Source organism: Lissotriton helveticus, chromosome 8, assembly GCF_964261635.1.
Source record: "Lissotriton helveticus chromosome 8, aLisHel1.1, whole genome shotgun sequence".
Classification (NCBI taxonomy): Eukaryota; Metazoa; Chordata; class Amphibia; order Caudata; family Salamandridae; genus Lissotriton; species Lissotriton helveticus.
Genome location: NC_136069.1, coordinates 614,804,387 through 614,824,781, shown reverse-complemented (window position 1 = coordinate 614,824,781; position 20,395 = coordinate 614,804,387).

Here is a 20,395-nt window from a genome sequence, read left to right as displayed (position 1 = left end):
CCAACTGGTGGGAATCCTATATTTTGGAGTGCGTTTGCTTCCCGTATCACTGAATGCATTGATGATAATTTCATTTTGGCAGGTGACTGCAATATGCCTTTGGACCCCTTCCTGGATAGACACTCCAAATCTCCTTTTGTCCCTAATAAGTCTCACAAGCTTTTCACGCACGCCATTTCTCAACACAAGCTTGTTGATGCTCGGCGATTATGCAATCCGACCTGTAAGGAATTTACTTTTTACTCCCCGGTGCACCACTCCCAATTACGTATCGACTATGTCTTCCTGTCTCACCACATGTCCCAATCCCTCACTCAGGCTGACATTGGCCCCATAATGTTTTCGGATCATGCCCCAGTTTTAATTAATATTGATATTTTGCCCAAATACAGTGGACCTAAGAGGTGGCGCTTCAACAACACTCTTCTCCTCGACCCCAAATTCACTGCCTCCTTTACCGATTTTACTACTGAATTTTTTGTTCTCAATGACACTCCCTCCCTAGCCGAACACACCATCTGGGATACTTACAAAGCTGCGGCCAGAGACTTCATCATCAGACATGTTGCCGCAAAACGTAAAGCTGCTCGTAAACGCACTAGTGGTCTTTTTTCTCAGATCAAGATCCTAGAACATGCCTTCTACACCTCCCACACTCAGGAACGTTTGACAGCTCTTGTTGATGCCAAAATGAAATACAACAAGCAATCCACTGAAGATGCCTCACTCTACTTACTAAAATCCAGTTCGAAATTTTATGGTGGGAAAAATAGGGCGGGGAAAGTTCTTGCTAATTATTTGAAAGTTAAGCAAAACAAATTGAATATTGAGTCTGTTTTTGATGTTAATTCTGTCCTGCAACATAAAGATGTTGATATATTGGAAGAATTTTCTCATTTCTACTTTACACTCTACTCTTCTGGAACTCAACCCTCTGCTCACTCTCTCTCCACCTTCTTTGCAAGCATTCAACCTCCTCCCAATTTTCCTATTGACCTATCTACCCTTGAAACCCCCATTACTGTTCGCGAATTACATACCGCACTCCACTCACTTAAAAAAGACAAAGCTCCAGGCCCAGATGGGTTTACAGTCGAATTTTACCAACATTTTGCAACCCTTTTGTTACCCAAATTACATTGTCTCCTCGATTCCTTTAAAGCAAGTGGTGCATCCTCGGGCACTTTTTCAGACGCTTACATTTGCATTATACCCAAGGAGGGGAAGGACACTCAACATTGTAAAAATTACAGACCAATATCACTTGTTAACATCGACTACAAATTATATGCCAAATCTTTAGCCATCAGACTAGATCCTTTTCTTCCAGAGCTCCTTGGCCCCGAACAATCTGGATTTGTCAAAGGTCGCTTCATTACCGATAACACCAGACTCCTCTTCAATGTCCTTTCCAAGTCCTCCCATTTTAGTGACTCCCTAGCTGCAATCGCCTTAGACGCTGAGAAAGCGTTCGATAGAGTGGAATGGTCTTTCCTTTTCTCTGCACTAAAATGGTTTGGGTTTGGCCCTAATTTTATTTCCCTCATCTCCTTCCTTTACATGAACCCTAGAGCAGCAGTTTGCGCCAATGGCTTGATATCCTCCTTTTTTAGTCTTGGCAGAGGTGTTCGCCAGGGATGCCCTCTTTCACCCTTCCTCTTTAACTTGGCCCTAGAACCTTTCCTATCTAAACTACGTCAAAATCCAAACATCCATGGTTTTCAACTTTCCCATTCGCAGGTTAAACTAGCTGCTTATGCAGATGACATTTTACTCTTCATTTCCAATCCCTCTGATTCCATTCCCGCTTTCCTTACCGAAGTCAACGTTTATTCTCAACTCTCTGGATACAAATTGAATAACGACAAATGCGAAATTCTCCCCCTCACCAAATTCACCTTTAAATCTGATTTTGAGGCATCCGACTTCAAGTGGAGCCCGGCCCATATAAAATATCTTGGTTTGCATATAACCTCTTCCATCTCGGATACTATCTCACTTTGCCTTAGCCAATGTACCCAAAAATTATCAGACCTTACTTCCAGATGGCACCCCCTCTACCTCTCCTGGTGGGGTCATCTCGACACCATCAAGATGATGATATCCCCAATCGTTCTTTATACCATTTCCAATATTCCTGTTCCCATTCCTGCCAAATTCTTTACTAAAATCAACACTATCCTCTCCTCCTTTTTGTGGTCTGGTAAGAAACCGCGTATGTCTTTACTACGACTGCGTCTCCCCAAGTCAGAAGGCGGGGTTAATTTCCCAAACTTTCCTGCCTATCACAAGGCTTTCCTCCTGAAACAAGCTTCCCTCTGCCTCAAAGACCCTACTGAGCCTCTCCCCCTTTGGGCTGAACTTGAGCGTCTCTCTCTTTCTCCTTTCTCTTTTGCCGAATTTCTCTCCTTCTCCCGCAAACCTCAATTCATTTCTACTCCGATTCACAAATATACTGCAAAACTACTCCTAGCATCTGCTCCAGTTCCCCCCTCCTCTGTTACTGATTTCCTCAACACCACTATTTGGTATAATAATAGCATTCTCATTAACCAGAAGCCATTTTACTGGAAAACTTGGAGTCAACGAGGCTTGATCTGGGTTTCCCAACTCTTCACTGGATCTGTTTTCAAGTCGTTTTCTCTCCTTAGCCGAGCTTTCTCTCTCCCTTCCTCTTTTGATCGCAAATTCTTCTTACTCAAGACAGCAGTTATGTCCGTATATGATTCCCTTTCTCACTCCCCTCTTCCAGTTGTTTCTCTTAACCCAACTACATCACTCCATTCCCTACTCCGCTCAGGCCCCTCCGCTTCCTCCATCTATCATTCCTTTCGCAAACCTCCATTACCCCGGCCGAAATCCACGGTGGAAGAGCAATGGGAATCTGACTTTGATACGTCTTGGCCTACTTCCCTTTGGGATAAACTTTGGACCAAGCTCCGCAAATCCTCTAGAGCTGCTTCTCTCACACAAACACTTTTCTTCATTTATAATCGACTCCTCTACACACCTTTTCTTCTTCACAAGAGGTTCCCCTTGGTCCCAGATCTTTGCTGGTCCTGTTCCACCCCCAACGCCACGCTCTTTCATATGCTTTTTCTCTGTCCCCTTACACACATCTTTTGGACTCAAGTGTGGAACCAAATCAATACTATATTTCAAACTTCTATCCCTTTCTCTCTTACTGATATCTTCCTTGGCTCACTTTCCTCTTCTTGGGCTGCTGTTGATTCAAATGTTCAAATCATAGACTTGTTAATAGCTGTTGCATTCCAACAGATCACTGTTAATTGGAAAAATTCAAATGACATTACTTTTAAAGCTTGGTGGTTTAATGTATGCTATAATCATAGACTTGATACTGCATTTGTCTATCCACTTAATATTGCCCCGAAAAGACACGCCCTTTGGCTTCCCATTACCCTTTACCTTGATGATTGTGCCAAACGCTCCTCTCATTTACCTCCTTTTCAGCAAGAGGTTTCGAAACCTCCTTAAATTACCTTTCGTTCCTTTATTCTCTTCAGAACTTATTTTTCCTCACATCATATTTATTGTCTTACCTCCATTTACATAGCCTCATACATCCTATATCTCCAGCCTCACTTACACTTTTTTTTTCCCTCCCTTGCAATTTTTTACTTTCTGATATTTATTGTTGTAACCTAATTTACCTTGCTTTCTTGATGATCATATGTCTAATTTCTTTTTTTGTAATGACACCTTTGTTATTCTAATAAACTTTTACTTGAACTTAAAAAGAAAGTAGGTATTATCTTACCTAACCATCCAGTGTGCCTCTGCTGGGTTTGTGGATTGATTGTCTGGGTTTTGAATGACAGAGGCTGCGGGTGGGGAGCAGGAGTGGCTCCGGATAGTCTAGGTGGGTTAGGAAAGGGTTGAATAGACCCGGGCTGCATTTAGAATAGGGGAGGAGCGCTCCTTTTACCTGAATGGGCCTAGTCTGCCTCTGAAAATGCCTTCCCCACCTCCTGCCAGGAAGCCACACTAGAGAGGGCAGAACTCATTTTGGACAGGTACAGACACTCTCTGCCTTCAGAGATCAAAGGATGTTGTGGTATAAATATTGGGGCCCAAACCGCTGAACTTTAGAAGTTTTTTGGATCAAGAAGACTGCCGAGAAGAAGAGCTGGAGAAGCTGAGAGGAGGAACCACCACTTTGCTGTGTGCTCTGCTGTGTTGGCCTGCAGTGGCTGCTTCTGCCTTGGGCAGTGAAAGGACTGGACTGAATTTTCTGCAACCTACTTTTGTGAGTTGCTCCAAGGGATTGAGGTAGAGCTTGCCCCCTGTTTAAGAACTCTCAAGAACATCATGGACTTCAAGCTCTTCTGCCCATAGCAGTGGGAACTGTGTGTTTTGTGCTGCAACAGAAGAAAAGCAACCCGAGGATATCTACGCCGCTGCTGCTGACTCCGTGCCCTGAAGGCACATCAGAGGGTACTGCCACAACACCGCACCATGCCCCTGGTCTCACGGACGATGCCTGCTGACACCGCCACCGAGCCGCTGCTTGCACCGCGACCCGTGGGCACGGCACTCCGCATTGCCTCTCTTCACAATGACGCTGTGGTATCCCAGACGACGCCTGTCTTCGCCGACATCTACGCCGCTGCTTGCACTGTGGTTCGAGGGCACCGCTCGTAAAGTTACCTGATGCACTGCCCTCATCCCTCACCGCAGCCTTGGCCTACTGACACCGGCGCCATTAACTCCGGTTCAGCAATGACGACGACACTGCTTGCACCGTGACCTGCCAGCACCGTGATGAGCACCACATTCCCTTCGCACCACGACCCTGGTCTCACCGACGTAGCTGCCACCAAGCCATTGCTCGCACCGCGACCTGAGGGCACAGCAGGCCACACCACTGCACTTCACACTGCAATACTTGATGCCTGCCGATGCCAGCGCTCCTGACTTCAACAGAGAGGAGTTCGATCTTCAACACTTGTGACTTCGAGGGCCCAGACGACTCCTGCACCGTCCTCCGGAACTGACGCCTGCGGACGCTGTGCTTTTGGAAGCTCAATGAGAGGTCACCCAGGCCCTGCATTTCTAAAAGGAACTGCACCGCCCCCAAGCCCACGGACCACGCACGCAACCTGGGTTTGATCCTGGACTCCTCCCTCACGATGACCAAGCAAGTCAACGCCGTCTAGTCATCATGTTTCAACACCCTGCGCATGCTCCGAAAGATCTTCCGGTGGATCCCCACCGAAACCAGAAAGACGGTCACCCAGGCCCTCGTCACCAGCCGACTGGACTACGGGAACGCCCTCTATGCTGGAACCACAGACAAACTACAGAAAAGACTCCAGCTCATACAGAACGCTTCGGCACGACATCCCCCGACACAGCCACATCTCTGCCCACCTGAGAGACCTACACTGGCTCCCCGTCAGCAAAAGGATCACGTTCAGGCTCCTCACCCATGCTCACAAGGCTCTCCACGACATGGGCCCCATATACATCAACAGCCGCCTCACGCTCTACACACCCACCTGGCAGCTCCGATCCACCAGCCTCGCCCTCGCCACCATCCCACGGATTCGCAGAACCACCACCGGAGGAAGATCCTTCTCCTACCTGCCTGCCAAGACGTGGAACTCCCCCCCACCCATCTCCGACTGACCCAGGATCATCTCTCCTTCAGGAAGCAACTCAAGACCTGGCTCTTCGAGCAGTAGCAGCACCCCCCCCCTCCCAGCGCCTTGAGACCCTTGCGGGTGAGTAGCGCGCTCTATAAATGTGTTTGATTGATTGATTGATTTGTGGGTCTTTCTGACACCGTAGCTGGCCCGCAACACCGCAGTCCCCCCTAACTGTTTGGATTTGTTTGCTCACGACGCCGTGGTAGCCCCGGACAGAGCTATTGACATCAAGGAACTGCTTTTCAAGCATATTTTGATAACTGAAGATTTTTAAGTGCTGTATTGTGGATTTTTATCATTTTTGGTCTTGTCTTAAGTATATAAAAATATTGGATATTTTTCTAAACTGTTGAAGTGTAATTTTGTAGTGCTTACACTGTGTTACTGTTGGTTATGTGCAAATTCTTTACACACTGCCTCTAAGATAAGCTAGAGTGCTCGTGCCAAGCTACCAAGGGGGTGCGCTGGGGTAATTTTCGGAGTGTAACTCCCTTATCCTGACTAGGAAGAAGGGTCACTATTTGGACAAAGGTGCAAACCCTTGCCAACTAGAGACCCCTATTTCTAACAGTGGACGGCTAGCGATCCTCCTGCTCCAGTCTGTGTAGTCTCTTATGCCTGTGGTCCAGTTGCCTTTGTCTACCTGACAGCCTGTGGGTGTACTAGGAAAGGATGGTGAGTTGAGCCACTGTATGTAATGGTATGCAGACAGAATACCTAGTTCAAAATGTTGATGTACACAAATATCGAGTTTGAAATATCGTGACACAGAGAAATATCGTGACACAGAAATATTGACAGCAAGAATATCATGGTCAAGAATATTGACTTTAAGGTATGAAATATAATTTTTTTAAATATCGAAGTCATTATGATTGTTTGCAAAAATATAGTTGTTTAAAATATCGATTTTGTAAGTAGTGTTATGTATTTTAGTATGTATTTTAAATGTATGTAATCTATTTTTGGATAAGTATATATGTGTTAAATTTTCAGTAGTTATCAATTTTATTTTAATTGCATTTTGCATTTTTTTGTTCCGTAGCGGGTTGTGGGTTTATAGGGGAATCAGGGGGGAGTAATTTCATTATAAAAAATGTATGATTATTTTCAATTTAGTAATATTTATTTAATTTAGATTTTATAGTGTTAATTGTGGGAAGTAATTTATTATTAATTAAGTATTAATTGGTTGTTAATTAATACTAATTACCTAATTGGTAATTAATTATGGTAATCGTATTATCATTTAGGAGCAGGTTGTGGGGTTTGTAGGGGTAAAGGGTGGGAAGTAATTGAATTATCATAAATTAATGATTTTTTAAAAATGTATTAATGTTTATTTAATTTAGATTTTATTGTGCTAATTGTAGGAAGTAATTTATTATTAAGTAATTATCAAGTGGTTGTTAATTATTATTAATTAATTAATTGCTAATTAATTATGTTAATTGTGTCATTTTTTAGGAGTGGGTTGTGGAATTATTAGGGGTAAAGGGTGCGAAGTAATTTATTTTTAATTAATGATTAAATAAATGTTAATTGATATTAATTTATAATTTTTAAATTAAATATGGAAATTATGTAATGATCTTTAGGTGTGGATTGTGGAGTTTATAGGTGTAGAGGGTGGAAAGTAATTTATGTTTAATTAAATAATAATTAGATGCTCATCAATATTACTTCATCAATTGATAATTAATAAGGGTAAGTGTTTTTTGTGTGTGAGTTTTGGGTTTATAAGTGTAGCGTTTTTGGAGTACATACATTTTTATCTGTTGTAATTTGTTTTGTAATTAATAATATTTTTAATTGCTATTTGATTATGTTAATTATGGAGGTATTTTTTAAATTTAGATGTGTGTTGTGAATCGTATTGGGTCGGAAATAAAAAATGATAACATTCATGTAATAATTAATATTTTTGTTTATAAATAATTTCTAATTAAGAATAGTCATTTGTTTGTAAGTTATTTTCAAATGTTTTTAATATAATATTTCTAGGTGTTTGTCATATCTACTTAACATTATATTATGTTTCTATTTTTTTAGATTTTTTAAATATTTATATATATTTTTCATTTTATTAGTTTTTTAAAAATATTTTGTGTTGATGATATTTTGTTTGATTTTAATTTTGACTGGAGAGGGAATATTAATTTTACCCCCTCCGCTGTCCAACACTTTCCCTGGTGTGGCACTAACTGGAGTGGAAATAGTATTTTCTACCCCTCTGCTATCCAACACTTTCCCTACTGTTGCACTCACTGGAGTGCAAATAGTAATTAGTACCTTCCGCTATCCAACCTTTCCCTACTGTTGCACTCACTGGAGTTGGTATAGTCATTTTTCCCCCTCCACTATCCAACACCTTCCCTACTGTTGCACTCAATGGAGTGGGAATAGTAATTTTTACCCCTCCGCTATCCAACAATTTACCTGCTGTTGCACTCACTGAAGTGGAAAATGTAAATGTAAAGACTTTTAAATGTTTAATGTTTTAATTTAATTTATAATAGCATGTTTTAATATTAGAATTTATGTTATTGGTGTATGTATATATATATATATATATATATATATATATATATATATATATATATATATATATATATATATTTATTTATTTATTTGTAAATTTCATATGTAACATTATAAAATAAATTAAAATAAATAGTTTATTGATTGTTGTAAAGTAAATATATATATATTACATTTTATATACGTATGTTTAAATGTTTTAAATGTGCTTTATTTGTTATATTTGCTGCAATGTATATTAAATCTTATTTTTTTTAAAGTTTATTTTATTATTTAATATTATTTTTATACATATATTAAAATCGATATTTTGTACAACTATATTTTGGTCTTACCTCTATAAATATAAATGTAAATGTAAATGTATGAAACTTATATAGCGCAGGACTTACCCTGGGGCATCTCCGCGCTTGCTTAGGGAACCCGTCCTGGTATTCCCCTGTGAGAAACCCCGGCAGGGTATCCACAAGGTGAAAGCCAGGCATCCCGCCGCGAGGGGCCAATGTGGAGATTAAGCAAGCTATTGCCCAGAGTCGCAGAGTGTGACCCCGTGAGTCGAGTAGGCACCGGAGCGAGAATTGTCGAGACCGTGGAATTTATGAGCCCGAGACCCGCCGAGGCAGGGAATCGAACCCTGGTCCAAGGTCGATCTCAGATTCCGGGTCTGCCGCCTCTAACCACTGAGCCACACTTCTCCACAAATATAGGATGTCGATATTTTTTATATCAATATTTATAGCTCAATATTTGTGTATGGGGATATTTTGGGGGTTGATATTCTATCGGTGAACAGTGTGTAATGTGAGTTGTTCTGCTGGACATTCCAGCTCCCCATGTCCCTCCTGATTTCTTTGACAGGCCTTTTGGGCTGGGGGTAGACACTCACTCTTATCTAACCCTGCTAGGAGGGACACTTTCTGTTGGAGATGGTCTGGCCCCCAGGTCTGGATTTCATTATAATTCCTCTCTGGGGAATAGCCCGAGCTGGTGCAAGGGAAGACAGTAGATTATCTTTTGCATGTTATGGAAACGTATAGGACATGCAATAAATGTGCATTGTGATTGGAGCATGCACCCAGAATTAAAAAGTAACAGACCCTCTGATTGGATCAGCCTATCAATCATAGGATTTCTGGCCTTAGCGGTAAGTTGCTATTCAAGACAGGTCTACGATTCCGAAGAGTCGACCCTACACAGTGTTCGTCTGAGGAAGCCAATTATAGCCTGCAGTGTGAAGGCAAAATAAGAGGCTTGCTCAAAGCATCTCTGCACACCCCTCCATGCTTTGCCACATTTATTGCTGTTGCATTATCAGCCTTTGCAGGCCAACCTTCGTGTAGCTGATAAGTACGACATTGTTGGCATACAGCTTGTGAGAGGCATTAAAACTGGACAGTGTTGGGCATGCAAATTTACTATGTCAAGGATTGTTGTCAGCTCTGCTAAGTACAAATTGAAAAGGGGAGGGCAAAGACATATCCTTGCTTCAGACAATTGCGTTGCGCATGTATATTTTTCTTGAAATACTTGTCCCAGTGCCCAGTCTTTCCTGTGTCTATGTATTGGAGCATAGTAGTTCGATGGCTCTGAGGAGTGTCAGGGAAATTCCCCAGCTCAGAAGCTTACTTCAAAGAGTGTTACACTGTACCATGTCAAAGATGGAGCAAAAATCCACGAAACAGAGGAGTATGTTCTGGTGCAAAATCTAGCTTTGTCAATTAGTAAAGTAAGCATCAGGATGTTGGTGATTGTCCCAGTGTTTTTGACAAACCCTTTTAGCTCAGCCAACAATAATTTGGCAAAATATTGTGCCTCTCTGTCTAACAGAGCGATTAGCTAGTAATTTGATGGTAAATAAGTCGTTCAGCTTTATAAATCGGGACTATTATCGACACCATCCAGGGATAGCCTGGTGGAGAAGGCCATAGTTGTAAAGGTGGCACAGGTGCTCAGCCCACTATTGAGGTCTGTGGTATGCCATTAGGTGCTCCATTGCGTCACTCTGAAGAATTGTTAGTAGTGGGTTTTGAAATGTCTTTGGAAAAGAATAGCATATTCCCTAACTAGTATATATGTTGCTGGTTTTTAGGGGATATAATGACGTTAAGCAAGTTTGTGTATTAAAGAAAAAGTATAAGTACTCGTTTATGTTTTGATAGTGAGGCAGATAGGTTAGCAGTGTAACCAACTCTGTGAGCTCATTGAATGTTTAGTGATAAAGATCCTGACATCTCCAGAACTTTGGGGCTGAAATATTGAAAGAAAGAAACAGCATCAGAACCTTATGACCCTACTGGCAAACTATATTCTCTGAGATTATTCCTTCTAATTTGAATATTGGAGATCTTCTGCCTGTTTTTAGGAAGTGAAACCTCTGTTTGCAAATGAGTAATCTTAATATTGAGTCTTGCTGGTCATCCACACATTGTACCACCTCAGAAGTAACTCCATTGATACAGTAGGATTATGCTTTACTGGTGAGGGATAGTCCTTTTCAACTCTTTTATTTCCAGATATATTGAAATTGCCGAATGATTTTGGAATGAGTTAATGGGTTTTATATAGGGAATAGTTGAGCATGAAGGTAATAGTGTTGATTTTAAAACAGAGGTTTCCTGCTTAAGTGATGTTTGATTTCTATGGTATCTGAGACTAAGTAATGGGCTTCCAAAGACAGACTTTATTTCAGGATTCTCTGGTGAGGATAACATTTCCAGCTTTAGATTCCTCGCCCTACCCATATATGAGATGCAGGAATGGAGTTAGACATATGGGAGGCACATACAATAGACTCTAAATTGACTGAGTGTAATGGTGTTGGTCACCGCAGTTCAGTCTCTAATATATGCACAAAGCAATACCTTTAGATGTAGTGTGAGTACAGTGACCAAATAATTGGATGATGCTGGTGCTCCCCATACCAGATGAGTAGTTGCAAGAAGCAATAATAATATAAGGCTTATAATGTTGAAGCACAACAGAAGCTATGAAGACTATGAGAACATACCTATATATTTTAACATAACATAGACAAATTGAGAATGAAAGTCCCAGACAAGCCATGGAATAATCCTCATTATACAAGTCTTATTGAATATTATGTAATTGACTGTGAAAAACTGCTCTATACCCAGGGTGGTAATCTAGAAGTTATGTGCTTGTCAAGAATTCAAAATGTGGAGTGCACTGAAGAAAGAAACCACATGCAAAGCACAGTATTGAATTACAAATACATCTTAGTAAAACTCTTTTCAAGGCAATTGCCATTGAATAGAGTACTTCAAGGGGAGGAATCCTTACTTTTCATCAAGCCTGCTCCCACAGTGCCATCCACATACTCCTTTCTTCTGCCAAACACTGCAGAATGCTTTACACACTGCCTCTGAGATACACCTGTCTGCTTGTACCCCCGTACCCTGACTAGAGGCAAAGGTCCCTATTTGTCACAAGTACCTACCTGTGCCAACTAGAGACCCCCAAATCTAACACTCCTCATCAGGTTGGCGTTGCAATACCTGATGGACACCCTTTGAGGGGCTCTTTGGCCGAGATCTTTTATTCCATGCAGTTTGGTGCCGTGGGTGTGAGGGACCTAAAGGTGGAGATGTGTGAAGTGTGGGTCAACACTAGTTGTGGTTTTCTAGTTACATAACCGTGATAGACCACAAGCAGCCCCCTAAATGTGGTACCTGTGAGCATGATGGCAAACCTGATAAAACAAATCAAGAGGATTAGATGACATGAATAGAAGCAGTTCAACCCATAACATATGTGTCCCCTACATGTTTCACTATACATTGTGCTCCTGATGCAGCACTGGTGATATAAATGTGGTGCCAAAAGCATGCATCACGCCATTGTGACATGCTCATGATGAAAGAGGAGAATCAATGATGAATAAAAACACACCGGGTAGGTTAACCCGTAATTATATGGTAGCTGAAAATTGGTGGACTCACCCAAGTTAAATTGGAGACTCACACCATCGACTCTCGGCAGTTAGAGACACCTGGTAATTACACGGTCCCTTAAAAAGTGGGGGTCAATGACCTGCACATTATTCAACGTAAAACAGGAAAGGTCAATTGCAACTGGTGGGATTGTGTAAGCGCCTCCAATGTTAGATAAGGATTTGCAAAAACCAACACTTGTATTAAGGTAGTTTGCAGGTTAAAAACGTGCCGTATGTGGAGGATGCCATGCGACCTCATGAGTTGCAGTCCACAGACCCCATATGATAAAAAGTAAACCACTCCCAAAGTCGCACAGTACCTTGCGACTTTGGGAGTGGTTTACTCTTTATCACAAAGCAAGCCCTATGATGAAGCATGACACCCAGCTGACTTGGTGTGTGAGGTGCCCTAATTCCGAAAGGGAGAATCCTCCTTTCCTCCTGCTATTAAGTTAGGGCATTTCCACATTTAGCTGGTCTCATTCCATTTGCCTTTCAGGAACTGCATACCTATTTTGTTTGACTCTCAATAGACTCCCTGCACAGGTTCCAGACTGTGCACTGGGCACCAATCAGTATCCAGTGCAGGGATTCAGAAGCCAGCCAGTCTTCCAAGATTTTCTGGGGAGCTAGCTCTGACTGGATGCCAATTAGAACAGCCCCCCAGCCCTAGTGTATCATTGTGGCATGGTCCCCTAGGACATGGGCTTCAAATATGAACATAAGGGATGGTTTGCATCTAGGGCAATGAAAGCGATTTTGTAACTATCATTTATTTTCTTGTTGCCTTGTTTCCAAAGGCTTACAGCAAGATTAGTTCATTGAAAATTGATACATTTTATAATTGGGTATGATTTTATTATGTGAGTTTTGTATAAGGTAGATATGTGAGTATGTTTATTTTTCTTACAATTAATTTAGGCTTCAGCCCAATATATTATTTTTGGGATGACACAAAAAAAATCACTTTCAGGGTCTTAGTGACACTGCTGGCTGATGCTGAAAAATATTTTTCTAAAAAAGAGGGATTCATGTTACAGAGAATAAAAAAACCCTGGAAAAAACAGAACCAGCTGGATCTAGTTCACTAATTATGTTGCTTTACTTCTTTCATGAAGTACACTGTGATTACACGTGGTAAATATCAATTATACCAATTCACTAAAATGGCAGGTGGCAGGAAATACCTAGTGACCCCGATTTTCCTCCCAGTAGAAATTTTACAAACTGCTCCAGAGGGTTGGGCAACGCTACTTACCCCACTAATTAACACCGCATATACCCTTGGAAAAAATACTGAAGCGTGGAAGGGCTAAATATTATGCCCAATTCACAAAATAGGAGACTGTCTAAACCCGAGTAACTATCGCTTAATAGCCCTGGAAGGTAAATCATATGCATTCATCCTTCTGAAAAAACTGGAAAATTGGGCTGAAGAAAATGAGTTGTGCCTCTTCTTTCAAAAAGGCTTCTGAGATGGAGCCGCAACAACTGACAACATAATCGCTCTACCTCCCCTCTGTCACCAAGCCACACAGCCACATAAACCCCCACTCTTTTGTTGCTTTGTTGATCTAACCATAGCCTTCGATAAAGTCGACAGACAATTGTGTGAAGAAACTAGCATCCCCACTTCACTCCTAAGAGCCATAATGTCCCTCTATTCGTAAACTTGGGTACAGCTGAAAACAGGTCCCACGTCTCTCTCGGGAAAAAATCTGTACAACTGGTGGTTTGAAACAAGGTTGCATACTTGCTCCCCTCCCTTTTCAAATTGTGCACCACTGATCTGGGAAAAACAGTTGCCTTGTCCCTCCCCGACTAGGAAACTGACCTCTACACATTCTTCAGTATGCAGATGACATAGTCATCATGGATCATACTAAAGTGGGTCTCTAACGAGCATTGACCAGTTTACATGAATAGAGCACATCCAGTCACCTTACCATCAACTCAGATAAGACCAAGATCATAGTAATAGGCCAGCAAAAACACAAAAAACTCATAACATACACCATAGGATCCAGGATAATTAACTCAGAGCAGAAATATAAGTACTTGAGGATCTGGTTCACAGAAATAGCAAGATCCACCGCTCATAAAAAGGATCTGACTAAGAAATCGACGGCCATAAAGTATGATTTAATAAAATTGAACAACAAGTTAAAAAGCCTGTCAGCAGAGGCCATTAGAAAGGTCACTCATGCCTCTCTTCACCCAGCACTTTCGTACGGGCATCAAAGTTTCCGGGCGCTTGTTCAGAAGAGCGGGCTCAATGTGCGGCCTATAAAATATTTTTTCAACTCCAAAAACACCTCTCCAGGGCGAGACTAAGACTGGAGCTCGGGTTAGTCAAACAATCACCAACCCTTGAGGCCGACTTCTTAAAATACTACATTCAAATCCTAAAATCTCCGGGGGAATCTCTAAAAAGCTGCCTCAGAGACACATTTGAAGAAACTGGATCACCTTGGAATAAGCAGCTTATGAGAACCATGGTCTCCGTTGAAAGAAAACAAACTAGCATTCGCTCTGCCTTGCATTTCAAACACTTCCTGGAAAACGCGTATTAATAAACAGGTCCAACAAGTTTTGTTCCCGCAAGACCTGGCAACATGAAAAGCACTACCTTCCCTGATACCACTGAACGAGTCATATTTAGTAAATAAACCTCAGCCCTACTTTTCCGTCCCACTTAATCTTAAAGCTAGAAGAGAGTTTATGTTCATGCGACTGCTAGCACTTCCAATCACAGACTTTAGCTGGGTTTGGGTAAACCAAAACACAGGAGGAGCATGCCATATGCATGAATACAAACAAGAATCATGGCTATACCTCCTGTGCTGCTGCTCGACCTGAGCAACTGAAAGGATGTTCCTTCTTAGAGAACTCTGCTTGAGAGAAAATGTAACCACCTGCCAGGAGGCTTCTGCAGTATGCTTTGTATAAAAGAACCTCATATCCTGACTCACTGCAGAAGATTTGTACAAACCATCAGGTGTGCTATGTCCCCTGGTACGGCCTCCCAACTCAACCCTCAAACTGTCCAAAAGCTGATACTGGATTACTTCAAACAAAAGCCTCCTAAAGAACATTCTTCTACACAGTTGCAAAGCACAAGCACTTTACAAGAATAGAGTACTAGCGTAAAGAATGGAAACCAAAGTCGTCTTGGCGATTTGAAGGAGTTAGTCGGATGACATTCTCTTATGGGACTGGCCAAAGTGCAGCGCCTAACTGCAAACATGATAAGAAGCCCCTTGTCAAATGCTGGATTTTTAACCACTAAGAACTGTGCTGTCCTTTTTTAATATTTTATTGTAATGCAATGGTTTTAATTAACTTATGCAACAATAAATACATTCCATTAACCCATGGTAACATCACATGATGTGTCATAGTGAGCATAGATGGAAACGTTGTGTGACCTCTGGTCTTTAATGATGCTCTGAAACTAAAACAAAAGAAAACCTACAATGCGTACAAGATTAAAAAGTACAAACACTTACCACGGTCATGACCACCAAATGTCCATGCATAGTTTGAAAACTGGAGCGCTCAGTTTCAAAAGCTGATTTATAGCATCAAATGACCGGAAACAGCATCAGACAGAGCCTGTATAAATCACAGTTTTTTTGTTCTTGCACTTTCACAAAGCACAAACGCGGCCTGAGTGTATTAGAGCACTTAACAAGAGAACCAGAACAGAATAGATGCACATTTTTTGATGCACAGGGAGATCACATGTTGTAGGTGGTGATATATCCTCACATTCAGTGGAGAAGTGTGGCTCACTGGTTAGAGGAGGCAGACCTGGAAGCAGAGGTCAGCCCAGGACCAGGGTTCAATTCCCGGCTTGGCGGGGTCTTGAGTCCTAAAATGTCCATGGACTCGACAATTCTCGCTCCGGTGCCTACTCGATTCACGGGTTCACACTCTGCGACTCTGGGCAATAGCTTGCTTAATCTCCACAACGGCCCCTCGTGGCGGGATGCCTGGCTTTCACCTTGCGAATACCCTGCCGGGGTTATCTCAGAGGGGAATACCCGGACGGGTTCCCTAAGCAAGCGCTTAGAAACCGCTTGGTGATTTGCGCTATATAAATTCCTGTACATTTACATTCAGGAAGACTTGTGAGTACTGTGAATGACATCTTTACTGTTTTATAAAAGTTTGAAGGCCTCCAAGATAATTGACATTGTGATGTTTTATGTTTATGTTTTTTTCTATTAGACTCTGGAAATGTATATCTTTATCTCGTGTGACACTTCCGGCTGGAAGTATTTCGAGAAGTGAGTCTTTTAAATATTGTAGTTCTATGTTGACTATATCCCATACATTGGGCACACGATTGTGTGGTGGCATGTGTTTGATGACTTTGGTACATGGATTTTGTGCTGACACTGTGGGTGTATTTCACCATTGTTGTCTTTTTGTGTTGAGCAGACAATACCTCTTTTAGATATATGCAGGGATGCTAAGTCTATATTCTTTTACACTAGATTTAAATGTGCAACATTATCGTCCTGATGATGGTCCTGAGGATCTTGTAGACCAACGGGGGACCGAAACGTCGACGCCTAACATCATTTTGCTTATATGTTAATTCTTTTTGACCACAAATTTGATGACTTGTTATGTTGAATTTATGTTCAAGTATTGTGTTTCAATTATCCATAATTTAAGCAAAGGGTGTTTCATATACTACTGTTAATCCAGTTTAGAATTTTAGTAGTGTGTCCGTTGCCAGGCTGCAATTGTCAAAAAAGTAACAAAGTCTAATTGAATTAAAAAATAACCTTTTTAGGTTTCGGCTACCGTCCCACTGCGTGAGCAGTGGGTGGGCGGAGCCGAAATCTTATGTCTCTACATATGGGCTTTGGTCCCGCCTTGTCTTCCATTGGCTAGCTCCATAAATGGAGGCTAGCCATTGGAAGACACGGTTGTCCATCACTCTTTCCCGGTCAGAACGCGAATCGTGGGCGTTTCTGACTCTTTTTTTAAGTTCCGCCCTCTCCTCTTCCCATTGGCTGGAATTTTACCTTCCAGCCAATGGGAAGGGGAGAGCACGAAAAACACGCCCCCCAGCTCTTCTACCGCCGCCTTGGGTGAGTGCTTGTTTAATCGCTCATCACCTGGGTGGGTTAGCAAAACTCTCCATGTTCATAATTATCCCGAGTTTCTGAGTTAGGATGATAGATGTGCATTCCTTGCCTCGAGGCTGTGGCAATAGAGTGGCTCAAACTCAGATGAGTGATCGAGCTGCGCGTTGCTTGAGTAGCCGAGGGCTCTCCGTAGTGCTGGTGGCCAGAATACGCCTCGCATTGCCCAAAAAGCGTTAAATCAACTGAGCGCTTTTAGAATTGTACTCCACGTACTGGGCGTTTTCTCCCACCTGCAGATTAATTGTAAGGTCCGCTGCGTACTCACCTGAACTGTACACTTCACATTGGGTGGACTGTGCGCCTTGCAAGATACGCTGCGTACCCCTCTGAACAGTACGCTTCGTTCCTTCAGTACGTCGCGTACCCGGATTCACGCGTGATGCGTGAAAGTTGGTAGGGCCGTAGGTACGCGACTCACGCGAGATGCGTGAGATTTGGTAGGGTGCCGCGATTTCTCCCGTTTAGAGCGCACAGAAGCGCTATGAAGCACCCAGAAGGCCTAAGACTGGCCTGAAGTCCTAGAAACCGCCCCAGAAGTATTTTTAGTGGACTTCCAACCTTGCCAACAAAGAACTGTGGCATTATCCTGTCTTTTTAATCCCTGTATTTATTAGGTCCTGGCATACGCTTGCTTTTTAAAGAAAACTATAGCTATAAACTAGCTCCAGATTTTGCATGGCAAAGTTTAAAGCAGCCCTGCACACACTGCCTGACAAATTAATCCTGTTATAAACCGTTTCCGCCAGGGGTGGAAGCGCGTGCGCTGTGTCACCAGCTGCCAAGCGCTCCGCTCCCTGATTCCCAAAGTTCGCCACAACGCTGAGAAACAGTGAGGTGGGGACGGGGGAGGGGGGCGGAGGGCTGTCTGAAAGGGGTGCCTAATGGTCGCCACTTGCTCACAGTAACAATAAGCAAGGACTTGATCTAAAGTAGGGCACCAATACTGCAAAGTTAGAAGGGCCTGTCGAATGAACACAAAGGTCACCGTTCGTCACTCGGGTGGGCGAGTGTACGGTTGGAGTTCACCAATCTCTGGGTCAGAATCACCCTCTGCCAAAGGCGCGTGGTCGGTCCCACTAAGGCAGGGCAGCACAGTGGACACCCTATGCTGACCTCCGTGACTGCGAGAGACAGAGGGGGCGGAGAGTACCCCAGTAATCTGTAGGAGGGGTGACGTCCCTTGGGGAACACTGAGCAAAACCCAAGCGACGCCAAGAAAGAGTCCGGACACTAACGCGCACTAACCAGGAAAGGAGCCTCCGAGCCATGGCCAGAGTCGGACCAGTATCTATCTACATGTCACGAAGTGCCACACCATTCCCCAACAGCAGCTGGCACCAACGCCCACTGCACACCAGGCGCTTCTCTCCCTAATGGCCCGCCTATCTGACACGCATATTGACTCTTGCGCCAAGGCCGGGTTATCAGCGCGCAGGCGGGGTGGGAGCCGAAGGGAAGCAGGCGGAGCCCGTTTAAGAAATAGAGTGAACTCTCCAGCCACCTCAGCTCGAGGAACCGAAGCCGCGGCGGCTGCTCTGCGCCTGGAAGACGCGGGCACCGTCCAACGCCTGCATCAGAGGCAGCTGTGAGGCAACGTCCAATCCTCGCGGTGAGTACCACCGGATTTTCAAACTAGAAATTATATAATATTTGTGCTCGGCTCGTACTGCAGATGAACACCACAGATTTGGGGCATGAATGTCGCGTGTGAAAAAGTCCTTTCACATGGCTTTAGGTGGGCCGGGTCTCACCGGTGCAGAGCACCGGCAGTTTTTTTTTAAGGGGGCCTTGAAACGGGTCCTTATCAGGCTCTGTTTTGTGCCCTGGCACAGGCGGTCCGGTTTTTTGCCAGACTGTAGTGGCATCAGGCACATCATATCGCTGCTCACACTGCTCACTTGTGTGTGTGTGTGTGACTGCTCCTGGGTGTGTGTGTGTGTGTATGTGACTGCTCCAGTGTGTGTGTGTGTGTGTGTGTGACTGCTCCTGGGTGTGTGTGTGTGTGACTGCTCCAGGGTGTGTTTGTATGCGACTGCTCCAGTGTGTGTGTGACTGCTCCTGGGTGTGTGTGTGTGTATGTGACTGCTCCAGAGTGTGTGTGTGTGTATGTGACTGCTCCAGTGTGTGTGTGTGTGTGTGTGTGTGTGTGACTGTGTGTGTGTGACTGCTCCAGTGTGTGTGTGTGTGTGTGTGTGTGACTGCTCTGGTTGTGTGTGTGGCTGGCTCTGGGTGTGTGTGGCTGGCTCTGGGTGTGTGTGGCTGGCTCTGGGTGTGTGGGTGGGTGGTAGTAATTGCTGTCTGCTGAGCTCGTCCGTAGGGTACAATAGTTCTCACATTTGCGAGAGATTAAGCTATTGGCAATGTAAAAGACAATGCCATTTATTTATCTGTTTTCAAAACCAACACATACATACAAATTTTGTCATTTACAATGCCAATAGCTCTAACTTCTCCAAAGGCGAAACCGTTGCATTGTAAATGCTTGTTTTAATACTGTTTGGGATTTGTGTAAAATTTCTCTGCATAATTGGATTAATGATCACTGCTGTGGCATAAGTACAAATTGTATTTATTTCCAAAATAGTTTCCTTGGGGGACATTGAAATTTTGAGATTCAGGGAGATCAGAGGCACAGGGATACCAGGGAGATCAGAGGCATAACAGACACCCCTGCATCCACTCGTGGTGCGGGGGCGCAAGCCTTCTATTTATGAAGGAGGGCTCTCAGCCTGTCTGTCCTGGGTGTATGTTTCATAAAGCAGCTGCAGTGTGCATCCTGCTCTGAGCTACTCAAAGCTGACATAGGGTGGCTCAAAAGAGAAGAGAAACAGAATAATGCGTTTTGTTTTTCTATCACTCTGACCCTGCCGGGTCCCTTACAAGAGTGCGTGTGGGCCACCATCATAGAAAGTGCCCTCCACAGAACACTGGTTGTTTGAGAGGGGAAGAGGCTGCACTGAACTATTGTGGCAGGGGTAAGGTTACTACCTTTCCAAGAGAAAAATGTGGTCATCCATTCACATTTTAACATTTTGCAAAGGCCCCAACATGATTCTAAAGTAGAG